The sequence below is a fragment of the Myiozetetes cayanensis genome, unplaced genomic scaffold, assembly GCF_022539395.1.
Source record: "Myiozetetes cayanensis isolate MyiCay16 unplaced genomic scaffold, myiCay2020 scf1, whole genome shotgun sequence".
Taxonomy (NCBI): Eukaryota; Metazoa; Chordata; class Aves; order Passeriformes; family Tyrannidae; genus Myiozetetes; species Myiozetetes cayanensis.
The window spans coordinates 46,662,866-46,688,485 of record NW_026086604.1 but is presented as its reverse complement, the minus strand read 5'-3'; the positions used below and the strand labels follow the sequence as shown (position 1 = coordinate 46,688,485).

Here is a 25,620-nt window from a genome sequence, read left to right as displayed (position 1 = left end):
ATCAACAAAAGGGGAAATCTCCAGTAGTTGTTTGGAGTATTTTATATAGGATCTGAGCAAATCTACTTCTTTTACTCTTCACCCTTTTGTACATTTTTGAATAAATTAAGTGTAAAGTACAATAAAATAATTAATGATCTTACATTTTTAATTAATCTTTTGGGGAATAGATTAAATGTGCTAATTTGAATTCTGAGCAGATTTGGTTTAGGTAAAAAACAAAAAATGTTTTCTCTTCAAAAAAATTATAAATCAAACACTTTAAGAGAAACACTGTTTCAAATATGAGACTACTTTGACTTAGTCACTTGATATCTTCAAAAGCTCTCTAAATCATGAACAAACTGTCAGTAAAAGGACTCCTTCCATTTGGCCTGATCTTTCTAACTAAATCCCATGCTCAGATGAAGAAGAGCATTTTTTATAACCTGCTGATTTGATATAATTTTCTTTTTTTCTTGAAAGGGTCAAGTTTTCAATTAATAAAAGGGAGAGTTAAAGAGCCACATCATTAGTTTGGTTTCTTTTAAACAGTTTTTTCTGGTTTTAATGTTTGCAATGCTAAATTATCAACAGTGGTGTTAGGGTTTGAGGTTTTTGTGCTTCTGTGCAGCCTTCCCTGAGATTAATATCACTTTAAGATGTGTTGAGCTCTGATACGTTGTAGTTGAAACTGTAACAAAACCAAACATTTTAAACATGGATGTGCCTGACCTTGAAATGCTGCTGATAAAAGCTAATGCTGTTAAATTGCATGCCAAATTAACCCTCATTTCCAAATGCTTTGTGTGTGTGTTTCCTGTAGGATAGGCTTTGATCCTGCCAAGGAGCATTTCTTTTACAATCATTTTTTAATGAAGGAAAATCAATGAACAGGTTTCAGTACCTGATTTCAGTGGTAGTGAAATGAAATGTTTTCTTTTTCATCCTTCTACCACTGTGCTTTGTCTACCATATCAGATGCCTGACATGTAGTGTTTTTGTGTAGAGGTAATGATGATTTTCAGCTTAAAACTTTATTTTCACATGTGTAAACCTCATCAAGGATTACAAGTTCATGTGAGAAAGGCACAGGAAACTGGCTAATGGAGTAGGCAGGGAATACTTTCTGAAGCAGTTGTTTTGTTGTGGTTTTTTGTGGTTTTTTTTTTTTTTAATCTTAATGAGGCTTAGCATCAATAAAGACAGGTTTTAATCTAAATCAAGATAAAAAAACGTTATTTGACTCACAAATACTTTTTTCTTGAAGTATCCAGGTTCACATTTAGCAGTTGTCCATTTTGGAGCACACTTGGTAATGGTTTGTGTTTGTTTTCAATTCAGAAGTTATGTTGCAGGGACATGTACCTGCACAATCTACATTTTTTTTTTATTTGCATCTTTTGAGAAGTATGGACTTGGTATGGATTTAATGGAATATAATCATACACCTTTCTGGACCATCAGGCCTGTGTAACTCGGGTGGTGTAAACTCCCACTGAAATCATACAACAGGCATGAGCAGAAACCACTCACATATAGACACTAGCTTTTTGCTTGTTTTTATCTGCTGAGGACCTTGAGTGTTCTCATTTTAAACTGAAAGTGCATCTTTTTATCCTCTGACAAATGAACTGCCGTCTGCATAAATTCATTTGAAGGGGACATTATCTTCCTGTGTGAACTTTGGTGGGAAGTGCTTGCAGGCCATAAAGTGAATCATCAGTCTCCCTGGGCTGGAGCTGATATCTTGGCCTCTCTCTCTGGTATCTCCTCCAGGATGTTTAGCTCCTGGTCCTCCCTCCTGTGTCCTTTCTCTGCTACTGTGCCTGGGCCACACTGTCAGCTGGACCCATTCCTGTGCCCACCCACCTGCCCATGCCAGGGCTGTGTCCTCCATAAGGTCTCTGTAGCAGTATTACTCTTTCTTTTGGAGAGGGAAATATCATTATCTAAGCTTTCACCTTCCATCTTCAGCACATCAGGACTGCGTTCACTGGACTGGGCAAACTTATGCCTGGTCTGTGTTAAAATTGTTTTCTGAGCCTGTCACCTTGACTGTGTTACCTTCCTTCTTGCATTCCTCTGCCAGCATTTTCTTGTCTTTATAGCATTGGACCTAAGCTCTTTATCTTTTCTTTCAGGGCCCTCAAAAATAAAAAAAAAAAAATAACAAAACCCTGGGGGTTGTTCCTCTCCATCATCTGCCCCTTGTGTTGCCTTGTTATTGAGATGTCAGCCCCAGGACCCAGTCAGCCAGCGGTGCCTAATGGGGCATATGCAGCTGTCCTTGATTTAGGGCAGCTCCATGCCAGTGAGCCCTGCTGGGTCTCAGCTCCCTGGAGCATGGTGCTTTTGCATCTGGTGAGGCATTTTGGCTGCAGGAGTGAAAGCGTGGCTGCATGGAGCCACCTCAGCCAGCTCCTAAGCCAGAGTGGAGGGCCTTCTGCAAGCCAGAGGTGGCCAATTGCTGTGCAGGCACCAGCTCTGCTCTGGGTGAGCTTTATTTTCACCCTGTCTCTGACCTGACCTTGCTGCTTTCGGGCAGAGCCACTCAAACGTCTCTGCCCTGTGGTCCCACTTTCCGGAGTTGGATTTTTCTGTTACCCAGTGTATTCCAGGACCTGCTTCTACAAAGGGTAACTGTATTCCCCTCTGAAGCATGTTGTCTCATGTGGATACTTTAGAAAAGAGCCAATCTGTAGGTCAGGGTATTGTCTTTCCTAGTATAAATGCTGTCAACTCCAAGGCAACGCAAACCATAACAAAAGTACATTGATTTTTACGTGCATGCTTTGGTGCAGGCGTTTGACCATTTTAGAGACTCAAGCAAGTGGGGAGGTGGGAAGGGTTGGGAGTGAGCAAGTCCAGAGCAAGAAGGCGTTGGATTTTCCAAAGGGTCTGTTTTGTTTGCAAGCTTTTAAAGCAGCATCCCCTTTCCACTCTAAATACAAGAATTGATGTTCCTTCAGTAAACCTTGATGCACAGTTGTTCCTTTATGCAAGCCTACATTGCTTTCCGCCTCTTTTGAAGGATCCCTGGGTTTGCCTCCAGGAAAAACCAGAGGCAAGGTTTCTAGTTTGTGCCTAATGGTGGGGATTTGCAGGGGTGAATGGAAGTGGGGGGAGGCTTTCACTCCCAAGCAGCAGCAGATGCAGATCATGGGTGAGTGGATTGCTCATGGCAGTGCTGAGGTGCTGTTGGAAGGGGTGTCTGGAGGTCTAGTCCAGCTCCTGCTCTTAAGAGGTCTGTTGCCAGCATTTGTGTTAAAATTAATTTTAGAGGAGGATGAAAAAGGTGATAGGGTATAACCAAAGGCATTGCTGTATTAAAACTGAGAGAACCTTAGGAAATGCTAATAGTGAGGGGAAAAGGTGATGAGCTTGTTGTTACCACTTTTTAGAAGCATTTCTCTGAGATTTTAAGAGAAAATGAATTCTGCTGAAGTGACCTTTTTTTCACCTCTTACTGGCTCTTGAAAAGCCTGTGCTCCCTGAGCCGTCCACACAAATACTTACACAAATAATGAAAAATCCAAGTGCACATGCTCCAAGGGATACTTAAGCATCTCTAAAAAAGATTCTCATTGCTGCTATTATGTTAGAGGGCAGTAGTTCCTAAGGAAAATTGATTTTTCTTCCCCATTTTAATACCTTCAAAATGCTTTTAATCTGACCATAAGGAAAATGTGAGAAGTTCTAAATAACTAACTAGAGGCTTTTTGAAGCCAGGAATATCTTTGTTGTTCTCCTTTTGCATGTTTTCCTGGGACTAAGGGCTTTGTTAAAACTTAAAAATAATATTTAGAAAGTGATAAGGTATCTGATCTTACTCAGTCCTGTACTTTTCTGTAGAAATTCAGGGTAATTGAAGATGCTATTTTTTCATTTTAAAATTGAGTGTACAACAGATAAATGTGAACTTTAAAAGAGGCTGTTCTGGAAAGGAAGTAACTTGAGAAAAATGGGCAACTTAACAGTAATTTTTTTTTCTTTAGCTTTCCTTTTAGCACAAAGTGTTCTTGTTACACTTTCTACCTCGTTGTCTCACTGTTATTTCAGAGTGTACTTATTTTCTCTCTGGTATTTTTTTTATTTTTATATTCTTGGAGGAGTAAGGTGCAACAGTTACCTTATACCTGACAGTAGATCAGTCATATTTCCTAAATGAGACAATTTCTCTCTAATACTATTTTATTTTTTTGAAAAAGGAGAACCTATCATTTTCTGTCTTGACAGATTAATGGCTGTGAATGACACCTTGCAATAAAATCAGCATTTTGGCCCTGTTCCTGTTGAGTCTTTTGTATTTACAGGGGAGGAATCCTTGATCACCAGGTTGTTTTCTGTGCAAACACTGGGAGAATGCTGGGACCAACAAGGTTGAGCTGACCTTATGTGCTGGCCTGTTCCCTGCCACTGACTGTCATGTTTCAAAGGTTAAACTAACTGTGGATGAAATGTAATCAGTAGTGCACTGGATCCTTTCCAGAGCTCACTGGAGGAGTGCAATAACCGGCATTGTTAGCTCTGGGAGAGCAAGAGACAGAGGTCATTACCTGTGTGCGTCTGAGCATGAGGAACCAACTGCCTTTTCTGCTACCTCCCACATATGTTTACTTAAATCTTATCTGGAATTGTTATCCAGCTGGCCCCTGCTTTTTTAAAAAATATGTCTGTTTATTCTTCACACACTGTAATTTTCATCTTTCTGTTGCTTTCAGAGTTTCCGTGAGAAAAATGTGTTTCTCTCAAACCCTGTCATTAGATGGGATTTGAATCAATACTTGGGGAAGCAGAAAAGGCTGAAAAAAAAAGAATTGCTGTGTTTTTAGATGACAGTCCAACCTGGGCCAGGATAAACCAGACACTTCCCTTAAGACAGAGACGTACCACAACAGCAGAGGAAAGATGATCTTGGTAAATTTTCCTTCCCTCACTAGCGAGTAGCTAGGAAAAGAGCTGGTACAATAGAAAGCTGGCAAGGGGCAGAGAGCAAGTGTGGGAGGAGGAGGTGAAACAGAAGCACTGAAGCAAAGATAGCATCTCTGAGAATTGATTTCCTGTTTCTTTCTATATTCAGCCACTCATTTTTCCCCAACTCCATCTCTCATTTTTGCAGTACTTTCAGTCCTCGGCATTCAGATCTGCAGCAGGAGTCTGTTCTCAGCATGAGATAAAAAGGCTTTCTGAAAGGCACCAGAAGCATGTAGCATATGGTGGGGAAGTACTGCTTGCTGTCACGTTAGGGACATTGAAGATAGTATTTTTTCTGCCTATTTAGTTTTTACACAACCTGCCCTCTGAAAATGTCTGTACAATAACAATAGACCTAAGCGAGGAACAAAATAAATGTCGTCCTTTTGCATTTTGTGGAAAGATTCTTACTCCGTCAAAGCATGTTGTTTTCTTTATAGATCAGTGTATGGGTATGGCCTTGAAAACAAATACATTTAGCAGAAATGGAGGCTTTTCCCTTGAAAGAAGAGGGAGGCAGACTACCGTTTCAGAGCTAGTCAGACTTTAAAGATCTGTATTATTTTAATACATGTTTTTGTATACACTCCTGATTGTCGTGCTCTGATCAGCTGCTGGGAATACGGATGCCTTTTCCAGGATCTTTCTGTATGGGTTTTTCAGTTTATGCTGTAGTTTCTAAAGAAACCCTGACAAAAAAAGAGGCCTGTACCAGTTTACAGGAAAGTCAGCTCTGTTTGGAGTAGCCCAGTATAAGTTGGTTATGATGTCGTGAGAAGAAAACACCATTATCCTCCTTCGTCCACCTTTATCAGAGTCTCTCAGGTTTGTAATCACAAGCAGAGAGAGCTTCAGTGTTTCTATCAGTTGTCCCCTCCTGCACTTCAAGAGCAGAATGAACTTTTCCTTATTCCTGAGTCTTCATGAGATCTCTCTACTTTAGTGTGTGTGAGAGAGGACAAGGTGTTCTCTTCCTATTTACCTTTCTTGTGAAATTCTTATTGTTGAAAGGCCTTTTCTTCCCTTGACAATTTTTTTCCTTCATGCCAGAGCACTGGAGACCGGGAAGAACAGAGTAAAAGTACTAGCAACTGTCTTATCCTTGTGAATCCTGAGCAGTATTATTTCCCAATCCCAAGGCTTTAATTTGTCTTTCTCTATGCTGGATTTCTTTTTAATTGTTCAAAAAGCAGCTTGGTTTCTCCACCAGTCTTTAGGTAAAATGCTTCAATATCCACTTTGGACTTTTAGCATAACAAGCAGTGTCTGGGTTAGGCGTAATTTCTGTATGATTTCTACTCTACTGGGATAACTGTTCTAATGCCGGATATTTGTGATCCCAAATTTTGCTCAAGTACATCACTTCAGGGAACTCTGTGGGCATTGTGGAAGTCTTGATATAGAGAGCTTTTCAACAAAAGCGGTTTTAATATGACAGAAGATGTAGGCTCAAACTGCAGTCACAGACATTATACATCAGCATGAGTAGTGAAGATGCCTGGATCTGTTTGTGATTTTCCTATCAGGTCTATGAGGACCCATCAGTTTTCCAGTGTATGTGGGGGTCTTCTTTCTAGGGACTTTCTGTCAGCTCTGATGAATGTCCTTATGAACAAGACACCAGTTTCCTCCACCTCCCAAGTGTTCAGTCAACTGCACAGAACTGGGTCCATGGCAATCCCAGCAAAGGGAAGACTTGTGCTTGCCCTGCGTAAAAATAACTAGAATTCCTCAAAGAGAGAAAAACATTTTTGGGAAGGCCAGGCCACACTATGTCTTTCTGCACAAGCAACAGCTGTTAAGCAGGAAACCCTGGAAAAGTTTCTGTTTTGCTGAAATATTGCAGTGATGAGGGAATCCAGGCAACAAAACTGGAAATAGCCTTGCTTGGAAAAGCCCTTGGTAACTGAAAAACAAACTCTGCTTGGATTAAATATTTAAAGATTTTTTCAATATTCTGAGCTGATCAGCTTCTTTATTTAGAGTGCTCTGACATTTTTGTTAGAAAGATACTGTGAAAAATCTCTAACCATAATCTAACTGTTCATGACTCACAACCATGTTGTTTTCTCTGTGCTGTATAAAGGCCAACTGCATTGAAGTGGATCATTGTATGTGATTACTAGCTGCATCCATCTTTGTATTCAGGCTGGCAAATTGCTACAAATACAAACATTTAAGAGTTTCTCTGAATGGTGACAGGCTGAATTTCCTCAGTGCAGGGATTCAAGATGAGCCTGATGTTCAACAGTATCTTGTGCTTCCCCTCCATGAAGATTTAAACAGCATTTCTGTGTGCACATTTTGGCCACAAGTCATATTTCTTTTTGAAATCTCCTTCCTTCTTGATTCTGTTCCTCTCACCTTTCATTGCATTTTCCTTTTGTGAATTTATGAAGGCATGTTTATGCCTGAGTGCTGTTTTGGATAAGAAGTTGTCATTAAAAGAACAGTAATAGAGAGAGGCTTCTACTCTATCTTCTCTCCATCCACCTTTGTACCCCTGGACATGTATGCAGCAAAAATACTAGGAGCAGTATGGATATCATAGTGGTATTCCAAAGCATGCTGGTTTGGAACCAGGGGAAAACCACATGTGCACAGAATCTACTCTATATCAGTGAACTTTTGGGGCTCTAATGTGAATATATTGGTGCAGACATCCTCAGAGATGTCCCTGGTCTATAAAGAGAGGTCTGCATTATGCCTTTCCCCTTTCAGATGTGTTTAATGGCTTTGTATTTTAAAAGGTCACCAAGTAGAAGAAGGTGCTTGCAAAACTTTGTAGCAAGATTTTGAGATCAGTGTATACCGTTAATTTGTATTTGGACATGGCTGTAGGTTGTCCTTTTATGCTGTCCCCATCAGACTGCTGAGTTGTTTTTCTGGGTGTATTTTCTCTGCATTTGTCACTGAGAAGAATCAGCTCTGGATGCATATGCTTCATATGTGAAATCCCATCCTTGCTGAAGCTAGCAGGTTTAGTTGCTGTATGTGTGCAAAAACCAGGGAAGAAACGTGTTCCATGAAGGCCTGTTTCCTCATTGTGTGTTGTGTGCTAGCAGCAGGAGAGGCAGGGAGCACAGCTAGCAAGCTGAAATGTTCCCTGTGTGCCACAGCGTTCTAACTCGTGGATATTTCACAGCAGGACAATTTACTGTCCTGTGAAGAAAGAAAAAGACCTGTTTTGGCTTTGAATGTATAGAATTCCTAATTGTATAAGACAAAATTGTAGCAGATTTTCCAATTTTAGCCTGGAAAGTTTTGACTTCTCTCTCTCTAGTGTCTGCATATTCTTATGGACTTTTGTGTCTGAGTTTTGCAGTTTGGTCCTCTTGATTATAGTATGCCTAGAGTTGTTTCAGGAAAAGAAAATCCTGTTTTAAGCTTCCGATAAGGAATATAATATGATTCTTTCTTTTCCCATGTTAAGTGTGAGACATGCGTGGGAGGAGATGGTGACTGTGGAGAGAAGGCAACCTTTTTGTGTAATTGCATGAGAATTTTATGGTATGTGCATATGAGACTTTTAAATACAGATAAAACTAATGAACCTCTTTTTTGTCAAACCTAGCAATACGTGTTTAAGTCATCTAACTGAAATCTGTACAACAGATGTAAAAATCATTATCAGACCTTGAAAATGTCAGAAAGATTCAAAGACAAAGAGGCCAGTTTGCCTCTTAAAATTATATGGCGTTCAGGGATGTGTTATTTCAGGAGCTTTTCCAAGGCACTGCACTGTCACAGCTTCATTGCTTCAAATGTCACTTCAAGCAGGAGCATATTTTATAACTACACAGTAAACTCAAGATGGTTTAATGGAAATGATTTCTTCATGTGTCAAAATGACCCCTTTGTTTCTCATTTTACTCTTTTGTTGCCTGCAGCTAATCTGGTTTTTGGGTTATCAGATCTAAGAATCTTACAATGCTGACTCTAGCAGCGGCATTCAGCTGGAATGCTGCCTTTTGTTTACTGGTTTCACCAGGCCTCCAGTGCTTTCTTTGGTCATCTGGTGGCTCCACTAATGTGATTTGCACTCCCAGGCTCTGCAGGTAGTCATGGGCTTTTAAAGGGAATTAGTGGAAAGCCTGCCACCCTGGTTGCTAATGAATCCACAGGGTATTTCTTGTTTGTGTTTTGTTTTTCCAGATTTTTGTGGGGTTTTTTGTTTTGTTTGTTTGGGGTTTTGTAGGAGCTTGGTTGGTGGGGTTTTTTTGTGGTTTTATGGAATTTTTCTCTTCTCTGCTTGGACTTCAGTTTCTGAAGTCAGTTTACCTGGCTATGGTGTGGTGATACTCATTTTGCTTTAAATGGAAGTACCAAATCGTATTATCACAGTGTCCATTTGGGGTTTTCTCAGGAATTGTAAATAAGTATGGAAAAAATAGATGGCTACACAAATACACAAAATTTATTTGTTACAATAAATGATACACAAAGCTTGTCCTTGGTAATAGTGGATGTGGTAAAAACCTCTACCTTCATGAAAATTCTTACTATTAAAATAGCAAATGTTGGCACACATAGGGAAGTTGAAGTGTTTTGCTGATGAGACTGCAGTTGGGATAATGAATTTTTGCAAGTACACCACGAGTAGATGGAAGTTTATAAATACCCTCAGTCTTATAAATTTGATCCAGTGAAGGACATAGTCAAATAAATAGTCTATTACAGTTTTTGCAAAAAAACCCAAGTTATACTGGAGGAGGTTTTTTATTATGAAAAGTATATATACCAAAGAGGATATATACTCAAAACATCTGCTCTCTTTCTGAAGCAGAGGAGAATTTCAGACTCTGAGGAGTTAAGTGAGTAACATGTCAGATGCTGAGTAAGATGCCATTCCTTCTTATATCCACAACCTCTTACTGAAGTATCCTTGTGGATTTGAGTGGGGATTAATAGAGTGATTAGGGCTTTTTTTTTTTTTTTTTTTTAAGATTAGTCCTGCAGTTTTGTTAGGGCCAGTATTTGGCTTGCACAAAAACAAGCACAATGTCAATGTTTTTAAAGCTTTAAAGTAGTCTAATTAAGACTCAATCTACGGTGGCAGGATGGCCATATTTTTATATGTTCATGAAAGATTTTTCTTCCATTTCTGTTGTTTTAGAATGGAAGATACCAGATCTATGATAAAAGCAAAATCTGAATAGGACTTTGGAAATAAATGGGCCCTTTCCTTACAAAAATAGATACTATAATTCTTACTCTTATTTACCTTGAGAGCAAGCCTATCTGTTTACCCAAGTCTGAAGAATTTAAACTGATAAGAGTTGTGTCACTGATACATAGTTTATAGGGTTGAATCTCAAGAGTAGAAGAAAGCTTTAGAAAAATTGAAGTACATAGGCATGTTTCAGTGCTCACTTTATTCTGCTCTGGGATGTTGGTGCTGAGGATTTATCTGTGCTGTTTGCAGGAGGTGTATGTTTAATTTGTAGACGTGTGTTTATGTTTTTAACATATTAACTGAATATCAGAGCATGAAATTCTTTTCAAGAATGTCAGTAAAATTGCTGAACTGGTGTTTTTATTTCAGAAAAGGTCATTTTGAAATTCAGGTGCAGGGATTTTAATAGTGGACATATAAAGCAAGAGCATATCGATTGAGTTTTACTAGGCAGACAGTAGGACTGAAGGTCCTTGTGACCCAGAAGTTTTTGACCCATGAAATCTCCATTTTCCTTCTATTGGTAATGTATCTTGAAGTACAGAGGACTGGAAAATGCATCCTGCGTGACCTAACACATTGATTATCTACAAACAGAAAATGATTTGGGGCTTACTGCTAAAAATGTGTTTGATACTAGTAAATATATGGGATAGGCTTAAATTAGATGGTTTAAACAAGTGTTTCCTCAGCACAAATTCACTAAGGCAACAGCTGATCCTTACAGGTATGAACAAGATCTGCCATATTTTCCTTTAAAATGCTGATTTCAGATGCTTGGCCATTTTGCTGATTCAGCTTCATCATCTTGCGTGCCAGTCCATAAAAATCAAAATCTTGCTCTGTAAATGGTACTTGTGTCTGATTGAAGAAGATGAAGGGCAGGTAAGGAATTGGGCAAAGTTACTTCTAAAACCAGCAAATATCTAAGGTTCCTGAAAAGAAGCCTGCAGCACACAGGCACACCAGCAGGCAGATTTTACAGCTCTGTCCAGAGCACAGAAGGAAGATAAATCATTGCCATCCCCCTCTCATTTTTTAAATGGTTCAACCCTGGGGTTTAGCTGAAGGACTTAAAGAGTTTTTGAAGTGCAAATAGACTGGTGAAGGGTAAACCTTTTCAGAGTTTCATTTAGATGGATTTTTTTTTTTTTCTATGTGGATTTCTGGCACCAGCTGAGATCTGGAAAGCCACAGGATTTTTTTGTTTTTGATCAATCAAGCAAGCAGAACTTGCCATGGGGGTGTACATTCTCTGCATACATATTGATCCTATTGTGTTTAAAAGTAGTTAATTTAATCGGGGCTTTTTGAAACCTTCCCTGGTAAAAGTTGCATTAATGAAGCTGTCATTTCAAGGTCATGTTTCAGTGTCAATAACTTAATGGCAATGACAGAAGTTACCTGTAAGTTTAATATCAATATTTCAGTTTTTCCATGATAAAATTGTGCTGAATGAGAACTGATTTCATACACATGCACGTGAAAATGTTCAGCTTAACTGAAGAATGTTACTTTCATTAAATTAGAGATTTTCAAAGAAGTTTGGAGTTACTAAACACATTAACATCAACAGTTGTGTTACTGTTTACTGCTGTTTGGATGAGTACCCTTAGCCTGCCCCATTCCATAGGGAGTTTGACTCCAATAACCTATTTTACAACTTGTCTCTTCTAGCAAAATGGTTGTAATGTCAGAATTTTTATTTATGGCTCTTTCTAGTAGTTTTGACCTTTTACCTCTCATTTTGTCTTATTTAAAAGCAGCAGCTTGCAGAAGACAGATTGCGTATTAACTATAAACACTTCTCTCTGCTGTGATAAATATTTGGAGATCCAGCCATGTACATCCATGGCTGGATATGTGATAAGAAGCCTATTTGAGTGCAGAGTACAGGTTTTATAAGGCAGGATACAGCTTACTACTTTTTCCATCCATATCTGATGTCAAGATCATCAAGTATTTTGAATGAAAGGATTATATATTTTCAAGACTTTTTCCTGTGAGGATGTGAAGTGCAGACTTCATTTCCTTCTTTGATTTGTTTGAGTTGGAAGGAGTTTCAGGAAGTTTTTCTGAGCATGATGACACTCAAAGTACAACAGAGTTGGTGGCAAAAATTGGATTCAGATACCGTGGCAGAATGTGCCTATACATCTCCCAAACTCAGTTTTCTCACTGCTTTTCTTCTTGGTAGTTGCAGTATGCCTTGGACTCTGCCATTTGCTGAGTACTGGAATTCCAGAGTGATGTGTGACTGAGCAAGATGGCATGTGAGGTGGAAAACAAGAGTTTTGCATACAACTCTTTCAATCATGTACCAACAAAGGTCTTCTGTAGAGTTTCCTATTTGTGTTTTCCCCAGTGGAATGGTATTTTATCAAAGATTTCAGTATCAGATCACTCAGTGGCTCAGAGAGGAACTCCAAAGGTGGTGTGAGATCCAGAGTTGGGATTCTCTTTAGGAAGGACCAAACTGGTTGTTAGTTTAATTTCCATATATTGGATGTCTGAAATGGTAAGGTGTGGCATACTATGGGAAAATTACCTATATTTAAAAATGGTGTATTTTACCTTACTTCTGTATTTAGTTTGGTGGTTTGATGTTTCTGTGCTATGAGAGCTCAATAGAAAGAATTTGCATCAGAATAGGAACCTAAAATCGTAACACACCACAAATTAATAAATATGGCTAAATACAATCAATAAATAAGGGTTAAGAAGTCCATGTTGTGATCTTTCCCTGACTTTACGCTGAACAGAATATGTTTGGTTAACAGGCCCCCTATCTTGGTCTTTGTTTTACAACTCTAGCTTTTATGTCACGTGCTGTCAATCTCATGTACTGTAATGGTGGTTATTAAGGATGGTTATTTCCTGTAGTGTTTGAAAACTGAACATGAGATGCTGTTTAAAGCTTTACTGAGACACAAGGGAATTCTTTGCATCTCACTGCAGAGAAGGGATTCTCGGTATTTGTGGTGTCACTTTTACAAGTATGTCACTGGGAGAAGTTAATATGACATTTCCTTTTGTTAAGTAAGAGTTTTCTAGCAACAGCCAGGACTCTTCTCACTTCAGCAAGTCCCATTCCACCAACTGTACAGAGAATTTCTGGGCATATTTCAAGTCAGCAATCTTAGTTCAATCTTTTTAGGTGTAGAGGGCAGATTTTCATTTAGAAACAGACATCATTCTTTAGATGGATATGTGGGTGTTGGCTGGAAAATCTATCATTCAAATTTAATTTTTTTCTAAGTGATGTGTGCTCAAATGTCAAAACACTGAGGGGCTGTTACCTGCAGATTGCAGATTTATCAAGCAGCTGTGACATTAAAGTAATCTTACTCTGATTACAGTATGCATTTGTCAAGGGCACACACTTGCATGATGATTCTGAATTCCTGTGGAATTTAACTGAGCAACAGCTGGTCTGTAGGATGTGGAGATTTTAACAAGGTAACGTCTGTGTTTTGTTGAAGGACTTGTGTGACCTTCCGCTGAAACTGTTCTAAAGTGCCTTCTTCCTCCATTCAAGTCTGTAGGATCCCAAAATTGTTCTTGTGTGAAATTTCTCCATTCTCTCTGAGCCTCTTGATTTTATCATGGGTAAATTCTACAAAATTCTTCCATGGGGTATCAGGAAAAAAAAAAAAAAAAGGAAAATTAAAAAGGCCATAAACATCACTGACTGCAGTTTAGGACAGAAAGGATACTCTTTTTGGCCTTTAATTTTGTTAGATTCCTTTTCTCCACAGTTGTTGGTTTGGTTTTGTTTTGTGGGGTTTTGTTTGTTTGTTTCTGTTGGGTTTTTTGTTTGGTTTTGTGTTTGGGTATTTTGTTTGTTGTTTGTTGGTTTTTTTTTCCCCCTTGGGAGAGGTTTATGGTGCTGTGTCTGCCAGGATAGCTGTGTCTTAGGGTTGAAGTTGTATTTCTCCCCGAGTTCCTAGAGGTGATGTTATCTTTTGTTCACTCAACAGTATGGTCCTTCCTGAGAGCATCTGTCACTTTAGGCATTGTAAGATGGATGAGTCTCAAGTGAACTGCTAGTTGAAGCAAATGGTGAAAATAAGAAAAGGCAAGGGGGTTGGGGGTCTTCAGAGGGGACAGACAACAAGGAAGCACTGTTAGAAATCAAAAGTAAGCCAGACGGTAGTGGAAGGACGAGCCAAGATGGATCACATCTTAGCAGATCCCACAGGTCTTGGAAATGAACATTGGTGGCTGACAAATTCTGAAGAGAACTTCTGCATCTTGGCAAAAATGTTGTTGGTTTGTTTCCTACTTCATTTGTAAACAAGAAAGGACCAGAACGAGATGATCTGAACATCAGATGAAGGAAATTGGTTTTTTATTGTATTGCATTGTAAGGTTAGGACAAAATAATCAGGAAAAGGGTTAGTGATATTTTATGTGTTTTAAATATTATGTGACCATCTGTCAGTTCTGAATAGGCATGTAACAGTATAAAACCAAAGCAGCATATCAGCAGTTTAGCTTTTGGAAAAAAAAACAAAATTCATAGCTGATGGTATTTCAGAAGGTACTTAATGTTTTTAAAGGAGATAAGATTCACTGCACCTCTAATTTAGCTGGACTAATTGAGTTAGACTTTTCAGCTGAACGAAAGTGGTGTAAAAAAGCCCGTACATAAACCCTAAGAAAACTCCCTCGAATCCACTGACAAGCACGTCCTTACCCCCCACCCCCAAGCTGAGCAAAGGTCTGTGTTTGCAAAAGCAGCCGGCAAAGGACAAAAGGCACTTACAGCCCAGTGTGTGTCAAGGTTTGGGAAGGGTCCAGGAGGATCTTGGCTTGAAAAATTATTTTGTCACACTGTTGGCATTGGTCCATAAGGGGAAGCACTGGTTGAAAGGCGAAGAAATTAAGATGATTAGAAGCTTTAAAGCTTCACAAATGGTAGAGTATCTCTCTTCTCAATGGATGTAAATAATAGATGAAAGACTGAGAGTGACAACAAAGGATCAGGGCCTTTAAGAGAATGTGTGCAGCCTGAATAGAGGTCTGTGGCCTAGGGCCAAAGGTCTTAGCTTTGAGTGTAATTAGAAGAAAATACAAAAATGTCATTACTAGCAGGTGAAATGTTCAGCACGTGTCTGAAAAATACCAATTTCAGAGCCAGGAGCTGTTGGAATTGGATTACTGACATTCTGCAATCACTGGAGGCTCTGCAGAGCCCTACAGTTCGGTCGGGAGCTGCGAGTGTTAACCTTGTTGGCCATCTGTGATGGGTTCACTGTTAGAGGGGGGTGCACAGGGCGGGGCAGCATCGGTGGTCCCTGGCGATAGAGCTGTGTAGAGTCTTTCTTCAGAACACCACAGTCCTACCAGAAACCTTGCCTGAGCCAGAGGTTATAGCTGCTCTCCTAAATAGACTGATTTTTGAAAATGAGACTAGGGGGAGGAAGCTTAAAATTAAAATTTTAAAGCCTGGAGTTTGAATTCTAGGTGTGCAGCTGCGTTCTGGTTTTGACAGCAGGCCTGTGGTTGTAGAGTCCCAGCAGCAAACCCTTAAAATCCCATGTGTGAGCAACATAGAAAATTCCTTTTAAATCTTTTGTCAAAATATGGTCTGTTTCTATTGGGAAACCAAATCAGTTTGTCTGCCTAAGAAAGTTTTGGTGAAGTCCAGTCAATGATAACTTAATTTAAACCTTTTTTTGATGTTAACTACTGTTCTGTACAGGCCTAGCTAATTTAGGCATGACTTTTCTGCCTGCCTTACCACTTTTGCCATTTCTTGGGGTATTTCTGGTGTATTTTCTTTTAAAAACTGCAATTTCTATTAGATATGTTTTCACTTCAATACTTTTATGGGAAGTCAGATAGAAGAGCAAACAGACAATTCAGTTTTAATTTTGAACACTAATCTCCAAGGTAGATAACTCCTCACCCAGTTAGTTTGTTTCTTTTTAAATGAATAGTAAAATAATTACTTCTACTTTATAGTCTTTTCTAAAATGTTTCTGCAACACTCAATTTTCTTATATTAATGTGCTAAATTCCTAATCTGTCATCGCAACTTCAGTGCCAAAAACGTGTGAATTCTGTGACAAGCTTGTACTTCTGGTACAATATAGAGAAGCAACCAAGCACTTTCAACCAAGTACTCCTATAAAGAAAAAAACACTTTTTGAAGTAGTTGGCCCTGCTTTCCCTATTCCAGTTCCAGTTTTCACCCTAGACCAGGTTTCCACAGGCAGGTTTTGTTGGCTTGTTATAAACTACATGCTGCCATGAGTCATTCTAATTTTTTTTCTCCATTTTTGTTTTTCAGGTGTTCTGGAGTTTTAAACAACTTTGCAGCAAGGCTTCACAAACTCTTAGCTGCATCCTTTAATCATGACTGCATTTCAAATAGGTTAAAAGGAATCTGAGAGGTACTGTACTTGTGCTTCCTAATAGGCAATATATTGCATGTTTGTGTTCAGCATCTGTGCTTTCATTTCCATTGACTGCATTTTAGTAACAGTGTGGACTGTAAATAATGATTTTATTTTTGCTTCAAGCATGTAAAAGGTCCAAGTTCTTAAAAAAATCTTGAAATCCATATAATTGAACAGCCTTTACCGGAGAGGGCTGATTTGTGCTTCCACTTTTTATTCATGTATCCTCAAGGAGCTCAATTTCATTATTTAATGACAGTCCTTTTGAAGCTGTAACAATTTTCTTCTGCTGTTTTACTTAGAGGCTTTGCAAATACCTAAGCAACTACCTAAATATATGTTTTATGCACTTGGAGGGTGAATGTTTGTTTGTTTATTTGTCCTCTCAAAGGGTTTAAAACAAATGGGAAGAAGAATGCAGATCTTTGTAATGATTGGGATAGATTTGTGCTTCCAACTGAGATTCTCACACGTCTTTTTTTTTTTTTCCTGACTTCTAAAAGGGGGGAGGCTCGTCTCAGTACACAATATTGGGCTCACATAGTTTCTCGTTGCATTTAAATAGCCAGCGTACCCAGAAGGCTGAAGATCTATTCCTGCTTTATGACCTGTTGTATCCCTGGGGCAAGGGCAGCCCTGAGCGGAGCAAGGGGGTCATGGCCACAGCCCAGGTTCTGAGTGGCGCTTGTGGGTTCCCAAAACCTGCCTGCAGGAACGTTTTGCTTGGCAACATCTGGAATATGGTATAAGTCTGGAAGAGGGGGGAACCTCCCGGGTTTTGCTTCGCCAGGTGCTAGGAGGAAGCAACATTAGCCTTTTTGATGGGGGGGAGGCAGATTCTGTGGCCCTGAAGTTAGGCTAAACAATTGCAGAGGTCAAAGGACAGCTGAGTGCGGTCAATGAGACACCCTGGGGTGTATTTTGTTACTTAGTAAAAGGAGCAGCATCCTAAAACCCTAAAGGATTCTCTTGAAAATCTGTGTTGTGAAAAGGTTTTATGAGTCTGATGGCAAAAAGTGCTGATTTAGCTAAGGAATGCTTGCTTTTGTCTAAATGAAAGGCTAATCCTTACCAAATGTTGGCAGCTATTATAGTGCAGTCAATGCGGGTCTGAAAGGACAGTTAGAGTAGAAGTGTACTTTGGGAATCTCAAATGTTTATCATTTTAATGGCTCTGTAACTGAAAAGATTTCTGAGCTTTTACCTTTCATCCTAAAATTTATATCATGAACAAAATATCTGAAAAAGGAAAAAGTAAGATCTTCACTTATAATTTCAAAAACTGCTCCTTAGGGAGCTGCGCCTGCCCAGTTATTCTATATTCCCTGATAAATTTGCTTTAGATTTTCAGGGTATTGCCTGGCTTAAACTGTAACTTTTAATCTGCTGATATTTAGTAATTGTTTAAAAAAAAAAAAAAAGTGTGGTTTTTTTTTCCAATCTTGAGTAATTTTTGCTGTTCTTGTTTCAATGCTCACAAAAAAAAAAAAAAAAAAAGAGAGAGAGAGAGAATAGGTTTGGGGTAATTAATTCCTATAATTTGTTTAGCATTATCTTTCTTTAAAAGGACAGCTTATTAACACTTAACATTTGTCATAGAAACAGATAAGAAATCAATGTCAGAGCCAAGACCTTGTAAATAACCTGAAAGGAAATGTAATAATGGCTGTCTTCACCACAGAGTTGGTGGGGGAAGGACTGGGCATGTGGCAGAAAAGGTTCAGTGCTTTTTGTTTTCCTTTGGAAGGGGGGGTTGCTGCAAGGCACAGCCCAGGGCCTCCGACTCTTTGGCCTTACTGTCTTACGCAAACACTCATTGTTGTATTAGGAAGAAAAAGGTGCTTGGGAGCCGGCGGTGGTGGCGTTTTTATAGTGGCTAACCCGGTGTTTCATCGTGATCTTTAAAAGGACTCTATAATAAATAGAGCGAAAAAGAACAAATTGCATAATTTTCAAGGGGTGGAGGAAAATGAGCAAAGAAGTTGACGAGTTGGTTTGGTTTATTTTTGAAAGAAACCTGCTTGCAAAATATAGCTCGTTGTTGAGCTTAATTTTTAAACTCTTCAGAAGTACTCTATACAGATTCTTAGCATTGATTTACGTCAAGGTTAAGGCACCTTTAAACAAATAAAGTGGGGAATGGATAAACCTACTAAAATACAAATCGCCTATTAAACACAGAAGATGTTTGTATAGCATTCAGGTTACTACAAAACTGACACATGCCTTGAAATTCTCCTGATAACCCCTTCTAAACTCATCAGGAAACGATAGCATGTGTGTTTGAGGGGTACACAAGGGAGCAGCCAGATAGGATAGAGATGGAAGGTCAGGCCATAACTTTGACTTTCTAGGTTTCAGCTTCATGCTTTTGCAATAAGGCAATAACAAATGAAGAAAGGATTAAGGTGATATATTTATCAATGAGGTTGGACTGGCATTTGCTATAGAAATTCAATGAGATGTCTATTTGAGTCTATTTTCAGCTTTATCCCCGTAGATAATGACTATCATATTTTACATATATATCTATATAGAATTAAGGGCTATATAAAATAAACTGTATAATAAAACTGCTTAGATAAGTACATATTGTGCTATAATGCTTAATTTTATTTGTAACTCCAGAATTTAACTACTCAAAGTATGTAAAATGAATTTATATGCGGTTTTAATATTTTTTTTTCTTATTTACTGGAAAAAATTGTTCTGCATCTATAAAGTGTTTATTTATCTAGTGTTTGCTTGTTTTTTTTTCTTTCAAGTGGATTTTAGCCCACAGTGGGAACTTTATGCATAGTATTTATAACCTGTTGTGGCAACAGTCCCAGAGAAATATTTTGAACCCTAGTTTCTTGAGTGTCAGGATTTACCAGAAGTTTTATATGTATGCTGTCAAGAATCCATAGAATCTGTGGTGCTGACTCATTAAACCACAATAGCAGCTTTGGGAATCAAGATTGCCTCTGCTAGCATGTTTATGTCGCAGGTAAATTAAGTTCAGCCTGTAAATATCATTAATACTTTTGCGAGAAAAGAAAGTAGAGAAGCACATCTAATGTCTACAACAAGTTTGGTATTTTATAATCATTTTTTCTTCTACCAAGACCTAAACTCCCCATACGCAATTTTTCGTAGTGGCTGATGAATTGCATCACAGCAGCATTTAAGCATTAGAAATAGAAAATTACTTTCTCCTCCTATTAAATGTTAATAGTATGTAATTTTGAATTTTTGCATTTCTGTTTGGAGTAAAGATAAAGGTGGGGCTCTTTTCTTGACCTAAATGGCATTAGAAAAATGTCTTTTGTGGACATTTATCCCACGAATACTTTTTGAGATTCCCAAGTATCTAGAAAAGGTAGTTTGAATGTCAAAACTCTTCTTTTTAGATATATCCTTGGATATAATGTTCCAGTTTTGTTCTGTCGATTGCCCGTTTCTTGCAAATTTCATCTTGACTAAAATCTGGGATGTTGCAGAAGGCCCAGGAATGATGCGCATCTTTGATCTCAAACAGGGTTGCCTCTGGTAATTTCAGAGATTCTGGGCAGAGCTTTGTTTATTTAACGGAAGAATTTGTGGTATTCTGGGGAGGGGAGAAAGTAGAGTCAGCTTTGACACATGACAAACACATGTTGAAGAAAAGGAAGAACTCTACAAAGCACTCCGCACTTGAAAGTTCATTTCCACTAAAATTACGTATGAGAAGTTCATTGGTTTTTCAAATAGAAATTCTATGAGCACTTTAGATACTAAGCAGCAGAGAAATTGCAAAAAGTGTCTGAATAGTATTAAATTGACATTACTTGTAGGTTTAAGCTGATAGTTACGGTTTTGACCTGTGCAGGCTTCGTACATTGCTTTGCTTTTTGAATAGAAATGGCCATGAAAGCAGCTGGCTTCACTGTGTTGGTTTTTTTCTTGTCACTGCATCATGGGCTAAAAGTGACTGCAGGAGAACAATGTTAGATATGCCTCTCTATCTAGAGACTACATGGAAGCTTCAGATAAGAAAATACTTGTTTGTTCCTTTCTAAAACATATTTAGAGTTCAGAAGAGCAGTCAAAAATGATCATTTTGACTTATTTGAAAATGGTGGTTTTGGAAGAGCTGCGCAGGAATGTGCTCTGATTAAACTTGATAGATATTTTGACATAACCCTCTGTAAAAGAAGAGGAGCTTGTTTCCACCTTTGCTGGATCCTTTTTAGAGATGATGGTTTCCAAGCCTTGTGAACTAAAGCAGAACTATCTTTCAGGCTTGCCTTGTTTTTGGACAGGGCTCTAGGGAGGAAAAGAGTCATTTTTCAGAGAATGTGAGGAACAAACAACTTACCTAACCTTCTATCCAAGTGCATTAGTGAAGGCTAATTTGATTACTTAAGACTGACTTTATTTTGCCTTGATTTAATTTTATTTTTTAATCTAGCAATCTGTGTTAGGGATTTGTTTAATAATCTTCTTGCAGAGGGAGAGGAACAAAACTTGATGGTGCTTTTGCCAGGACTGTGCACTTTACAGATGAGGGAGATGAGGGAAATGCCATGTGTGAGGCATTTGGATGCAGGGTGTTATCTTCGTACAGAATCATGTACACGCTCTGCCTGCAGAGACCATTTTTTTTTTTAATTGGTAACCCTGAAATTACTTTCTGATTGCATGTTTGAAGAACTGCCATGGTACATCTCCAACTCTGCCAGCTTCGGGGTGGGGGAAAAATTACTTGTAGTAAAAAAAATGGTTGAAGTTAACAAAGTTTTACTCCAGTGTTTCATTTTTAGCCTGTTATAGCTGTCAAAAAACAGAACATGCACCAGATAAGATGAATACTGTGGAAAAAGAAAATACTAAGTGGATATTCCTGAAGAATTGGGTCATCCTTGTTTGCCTATTATTCAAAAAGATTTATTTCTATTAGTGTCAGTTAGTACATGTTTTTAGAGTTCAGAGTTTTCAGAACAAGTAACATCTCTGCAAAATGAAGAGTAACTCATTTATATTGCTTGCAGTAAAAATATCTTTGCCTCTCTTATTTAGTAGCACTTTCACATGAGAAAAATTAAAAAAAAAAAAAAAGAAAAGGATATGGAGAAAACACCTTTATTGCAGACATAGATACCTAGGATAATCTTTATTAAGAATTTTCTTGTTAATGCTCTACTTTACAGTCTGATGTTGAGATGTGTCAGAATGGATTACATTTTAGCTTCTATTTTCTGTATCTTAGCAGTGAAATTTTTGCTGCTTTCCTATCAAATAGCGTCATCTTGGTTAACAATCTTATAAAATGTCAAGCATAAATTCCTATATAAATGGTACCTTGTGCCTACAATAAATAAATAAATAGCATAAGCTATGGTGTTTAAAATGTAAGTTTTTGCAGCCTAGTGGCCCAGGGATTTACAGTAATTCACATACATGGTTTGCTAAGCCATAATGCACAGTCCTACTCCACAGTCCTATTGAAGACAACACTGGGAAGGTGAATATGTACTTACAGTACTGAGTTCTGAAGGAACTTCAGGAGAAGTGGTTAGAGAGAATTTGCAGGGAAAAAAATGAATACAAAGAAGTTGAGCAGACTCAGTGGTTGGAAATTAATATCATCATATGATGGTCTTTGTTAGTCCAGTTGGGTTGAAGATTTGGTCAGAAAATTCATTGATAAAGCATTCAAAGTGTGCTTGGAATTGTAGGTGAAGTGCTCATCTTCTAAGTACCCAGACCACATATGCTTAACAGGTCATCATCCCTCTCTGTTTCATGAGCAGTGCCAATTGAGATACCATTATTAATGCTCCTTTTAATGGCATTATATGGCTCTTTTGAAACACTGGTAACTTGCCCTTTCACTTTCTCAGGATAGAAGCAACCCCTCAGGAAACAAACAAACAAAAAAGCCCAACAAATAACAAATAAAAGCAATTAGGTATAATTACCAGCATTAAAATTGTTAACAAATATGGACTTGTGTTTCATATTTAGAAAAATATAACAAGATTATTCACTGAGCTTCCCAGTCATAGAAATCAATTTTTTAAAAATGGTGTAATATTAAACAAAGTTCCATTGAAAGAAACTTTAAATCTCCATTGAAAACAAAGCTTTAAATTACTTGATGCATCTGAGACATGATAGTTTACTTTATAGATTATTGTAAACTACATAGATTTTGTCTCTAATACTTCTGAATAGTTTGTTTTAATTGGTAATTACTAAATATAATCATTAGCTAATAATTTACAGTAAGATCTGTGAATTAACAGAGTATATGTTATGTAAGTGAAGAGTCAGTGAACGATTGTACACATGTATGAAAAGTATATAAAAATAGTAAAGTTTCAATGAAAATATGTTGGGTTTGGGAACAGTTACCAATTTTGAATACATTATTTGGGAAACAACTTTGGGCTTATGTTATCACATTAATTGCTTACAATTAATGGGTCTCACAAGGGTAAAAGAGAAGGGCAGAATCACCTCCTTCGACCTGCAGCCCAGAATACGGTTGGCTTTCTGGGCTGCGAGCGCACATGGCTGGATCATGTTGAGCTTCTTGTCCACCAAAATTTCCAGATACTTCTCCTTGTGGGCACTTTCAATCCATCCTTCACCTGGCCTGTGTTTATGCCTGGGTTTGCCCCAATCCGTGTGCATGAACTCATACTTGGCCTTATTGAATATCACGAGGTTTGCATGGAATGACCTCTCAAGCCTATTGAGGTCCCTCTGGATGACATCCCTTTCCACCCCAGTAACCCCATTATAGGGTTACCTTCTACCAATGTAGGCCACCAAATTTTCAGGCACAATTTGCCCTTAGTGAAGCCATGTTGGTTGTCACCGGTCACCTCCTTATTTTCCATGTGCCTTAGTACAGTTTCCAGGAGGATCTGCTCTCTGATCTTGCTGGGAGCAGAGGTGGTTCAAACACATAACTACCTGTCTGTGCTAACATGCTAAGCTGTTAGAAGAACAAGTGCAAAATCAAAATTACACAGTAAAAATATGCCTTGACCCTACAGCTAAGATTAAGCAGCATTACTGGCTTGGTTGTATTGCACTGACATTAATAATGTGGAGAATAGTCTTATTGATTTAGGGCAGATTACATAAGTGGAGAAAGCTATGTATGAGCATGCATGTTTTAAGGAAGCAGGCTGAGATTTTCAAAAGTGCTCCTTAGTGATTTTTTTTGTGCAGTCAGAATTGGCTAGATCCACATAATTAACTCCTGAAAGCTTTTATGTCATGAAGGATATAGACCTGTAAGGTTTGTACTCCACTATGTAATCTTCTCGTTCTTAGTTATATACTAATGAACATTTCTTTTTGTATTACTGGCAACTGAATTTTTATTAAGTGTTCTACTCTTTCATAGCCTTTATGGTCAGACAATTACTTCCTGTCATTGTCTACAACCCAGTATCTTTGATATTTCGATGATAACAGTGGGGATTGCAATGGGAGAAAACTAAAAAGGATATATATTTTTTAATACTGTAAATACAAAATATGGTTTATTTATGGTTTCTAATTAAGTTCCTTTTTCCATAGTAGGAAGGCAGAGGAGGAATAATTAGAGAAATGTTGTATTCACGAAAGTTTGGGGTGGAGGGGAGGGATTGTATGAACAGATGTGGGTGAGTGAATGAGAGTGTAGAAGAGACAGTATAAATGTATGGGTGCATGTAACTAGTGACAGAACATATTTGCACACAAATGCTCATTTACTTAAGACTGCTCTTGTCCATGAAAACGAGCTGTGCATTTAAAACAGTCATCAGAAAACATTCCTTTTTTTCAAGTACCACACCAAGTTGTTATCAACTACAGTTTTGCTCCATTAATCTCTTTATAGTACTTTTTTCATGTAGTTTGCCATATCCAGGCAGGCATATATTACTTTAAATGCTTCTAGCATAGCATCATTTATTAAGAGAAACCAGTTCTCCATGTAAGTGAGTTTGCATACATGAAGTAGTGAGGTTTTCTTTCATCTGCTTGTTGCATCAGTTTTCTGAGGAAATGGCATCAAATGAAGTTTAGCACATGCTTAATCTAAAATCATCTCAGTCCTCACTAGAGGAATGTGTTGAGCAGCCCCAGTGCACTGACTGCACTGTGCCATATGAGTTCAACATATTTGGATTTTTTTTTTCTGAGTGAGAGCCATAACCTGGAGAAAAGTAAAGCAAGGCCTTTACAGTTCTTCTCACGAAGTCTCATGTGCAGCAATCTTGACAAATTACTTTGAGCTCCATTTTGGAGATAAGAACAACTGACTTTAAGGTTTTAGATTTATGTAGTTGATTCTAATTATACAGACTTAACTCTAAAATAGTGTTTTAAAACTTCAGGCTTAGAAAAAGATCAGAACTAAAGGTTCTGGGAGAGTATTATCAGAACATTTGAAAGATGAAGGAATATGCACCATGTTAGGTAATAAATACAAGTGCTGACCTTGTAACTTAAAAATACTGAGCTGCCATTTTGTAAAACTTGAGCTTAACTTGCAGTGACTTTTGTACCATTGCACCTCTCAATATATTCTGTGTTTGACTGCAGTTGCAAACTCCTCTTTGAGTGTATAGCTCAGTAGGCAACACTTAAAAAGAACTAAAAAAAAATTTCAAACTCTAGGTAAAAAAAAATGAGCTTGCAGTTCAGTTTCTACTTCTTGGTGGTTTTCTTTTTTTGGCCTCAGTGTTACATCTGGTTGATCCTATGATTCTGTGGTCACTGCTGTATTATTCTGTGAAGCTAAAACTCCTAGATCACTGATCTTTTAAAAATGCAATCCAAACTTAATTTTTGTAGTATTTGGGGGTGATTTGAAGTCGATAGCTTCATTAATATAAATTCAACTTAAGAACACCATGCTGCATTCAGGTGTTAATTTTACCTCTACTATGTTTATGGTTTTGTGAGCTGTGCCTGAGGACTGTGGGAATAGTCTTGATGTGAAGGGATGGAGCAGTAAGAGCATAGCAGCCTCCATGTTAACACCACTTTTGATTTGCTGTTTCATATTGTGGGTAAACAGCTGCCCTATTCCACCATCCTGCATGTAGCTCT

General features: G+C 38.1%; 1 protein-coding gene across 9 annotated transcripts in view; it reads left to right on the top strand.

Annotated features, from left to right (window-relative positions):
- GREB1L (GREB1 like retinoic acid receptor coactivator) overlaps window positions 1–25,620 on the top strand; it is a 139,037-nt gene that overhangs the window by 42,499 nt on the left and 70,918 nt on the right. For all 9 annotated transcript variants that reach the window (XM_050316335.1, XM_050316321.1, XM_050316323.1 and 6 more), the window contains exon 2: window positions 16,431–16,533. The gene's annotated coding sequence lies outside the window, so the exon portion shown is untranslated. The remainder of the gene's footprint in view (window positions 1–16,430; window positions 16,534–25,620) is intronic.